Below are 2,543 nucleotides of genomic sequence, written 5' to 3' on the forward strand. Positions count from 1 at the left end.
TTTGTGAGCCAATAGTACAGATTTTCTCCTGTGTGTATTCTCTCATGTTCGTTTCAGGTCACTTAATGGTTAAACCTTTCCACACTGGGAGCAATGTACAGCTTTTCTCCTGTGTGTATTCTCTCATGTTGTTTCAGGTACTCTTTCTGGTTAAAACCTTTCCACACTGGGAGCAGTGTAAGGCTTTTCTCCTGTGTGTATTTCTCATGTTTTTCAGGTTAGCTTTCTGGTTAAAACGCTTTCCACACTGGGAGCAGCGTAAGGCTTCTCCCCTGTGTGTATTGCTCATGTGTTTTCAGGTTATTTAAGTGGTAAAATCTTTCCACACTGGGAGCAATGGTAAGGCTTTCCCTGTGTGTAATCTCTCATGTGTTTTCAGGTTAGTAAGTGGGTAAAACTCCTTCCACACTGGAGCAGCGGTACAGCTTTTCTCCTGTGTGTATTCTCCATGTGTTTTCAGATTACACAAGTGGGTAAAACTCTAAAGCCCACCTGAACCAACATGAGAGAATACACACAGGAGAGAAGTCTTACCACTGCTCCAAGTTTGGAACRGGTTTTAACCAGKTAAGGGACCTGAAACGACAYGAGAGAATACATACAGGGGAGAAGCCTCACCACTGTTCCCAGTGTGRAAAGAGTTTTACAATGTTGGGGAGCCTGAAAATACATGAGAGAATGCATACAGGGGAAAAGCCRTACCACTGCTCCCAGTGTGGAAAGRGTTTTACWACATTAGGGACCYTGAAAATACAYGAGAGAATGCATACAGGAGAAAAGCCRTACCACTGCTCCCATTGTGGAAAGAGTTTTACCCACTTAAGTAACCTRAAAACACACGAGAGAATACACACAGGGGAGAAGCCTTACCACTGCTCCCAGTGTGGAAAGAGTTTTACCCACTTGTGTAACCTGAAAACGCATGAGCGAATACATACAGGGGAGAAGCCTTACCACTGCTCCCAGTGTGAAAAGAGTTTTACAGAGTTAGGTAACATGAGAAGACATGAGATAAAACACAGAGGAGATAAAGATGTAGGCTGCTGAACATTAAGACATAGGACAAATATAGGCCTCTGAACAGTGAGAAATGGTACAGGTGCAGGTCCAATACATGGTGGGTCAGTATAGGCCTCTGAACAGTGAGAAATAGTACAGGTGCAGGTCCAATACATGGTGGGTCAGTAGTCCTCAGAGACTCTGAATGTAGCTTGACTTTCCAGTGTTTTCCCTACTGCATGTATTAAAGTGGATTGTGTTTGTGGATTTGTTTGCTGACTTCACAAAATGAATTTCCATGTAAATGGACAAAGTATATCATATTTTGTATATCGTACTTTGATCTCAATTTGAGAGACAAAAATATCCAGTTAGAGCAGGGTTTCCCAACTCAGTCCTTGGGGGAAGGTCAGCTTTACTATTGAACATAGAATGGAGATTCCATCAATGTAATTGTCTGCATCATGGGTAAATGCACATATATACTGTTATCTCAGAATGATGTTGGGGATAATTAAGTAGTGGTACTATAATGTAAACTCCAACAGAAATTAATTTACATGTATAACTTCAAGTTAAACAATAATTTTCACTCATGACAACTGGTTTCAATTACATTTTCATCAAACTAACAAGCAAATACTTTCTGAATTTATTGTTACAAATCAACTTGCAAGGTTTCTAGCCAACTAGCCTGCTAACATTAGCCTTACCAGCCTATGTATAATGTACACYACCRTTCAAAACTTTTAGAACACCTCAGTTTTTCCAGTTTGTATTGAAATTCATACAGTTGAATGTCTTAATGTACTCTGAAATTAAAGCATCGAAACAAATAAACAATTGGAGACAAAAAAAAAAAAATGGTGGAGTTGTTTTATTTATCAAAATGTAATCAAACATTTTTTGACTCATCAAAGTAGCCACCTTTTTGCAGACATAACAGCCGAACAAACTCGTGGCATTCTTTCTACAATGGAAATCGAATTATTGTTTGGAATGTTCTTCCCAACACTGTTACAGAAATTCCCACGTGTTACATGGGTTTCTTTGCTTTCAACCTTCTGCTCAGTTCATCCCAAACCTGCACCATGGGGGTTTAAGGATGGAGACTGTGCTGGCCATTCCATGATTTGAAGACTTTTCTTCTAAGGTAGTTCTGACATAGCCTGGAGGTATGTTTTGGGCCATTATCTTGCTGTAGGATGAACCCCATAGCCTGGAGGTATGTTTTGGGCCATTATCTTGCTGTAGGATGAACCCCATAGCCAGGTGGTATGTTTTGGGCCATTATCTTGCTGTAGGATGAACCCCATAGCCTGGAGTTATGTCCCGGGTCATTATCTTGCTGTAGTATATATATATACACAGTTGAAGTTGTAAGTTTACATACACTTAGGTTGGAGTCATTAAAACTTGTTTTTCAACCACTCTCAACCCTTCCCACAAATGTCTTTTGGACCAAAGGCCAGCACGCGTGGTAACAGGCGGCAGCAGCAGCAGGAGAAGAGCAGCCGAACCTAATCTCAGGACTCCTGGACATG

General features: G+C 40.8%; 1 long non-coding RNA gene across 1 annotated transcript in view; it reads left to right on the top strand.

The window, feature by feature from the left end:
- The window catches only part of LOC139026983 (uncharacterized), a 7,303-nt gene extending 6,538 nt beyond the window's left edge, over positions 1-765 (top strand). The window contains exon 3 of the long non-coding RNA XR_011479001.1: positions 471-765. This is a non-coding gene — a long non-coding RNA (uncharacterized lncRNA). The remainder of the gene's footprint in view (positions 1-470) is intronic.
- The last annotated feature ends 1,778 nt before the right edge of the window (positions 766-2,543 follow it).

The sequence above is a fragment of the Salvelinus sp. IW2-2015 genome, unplaced genomic scaffold, assembly GCF_002910315.2.
Source record: "Salvelinus sp. IW2-2015 unplaced genomic scaffold, ASM291031v2 Un_scaffold6605, whole genome shotgun sequence".
NCBI lineage: Eukaryota > Metazoa > Chordata > Actinopteri > Salmoniformes > Salmonidae > Salvelinus > Salvelinus sp. IW2-2015.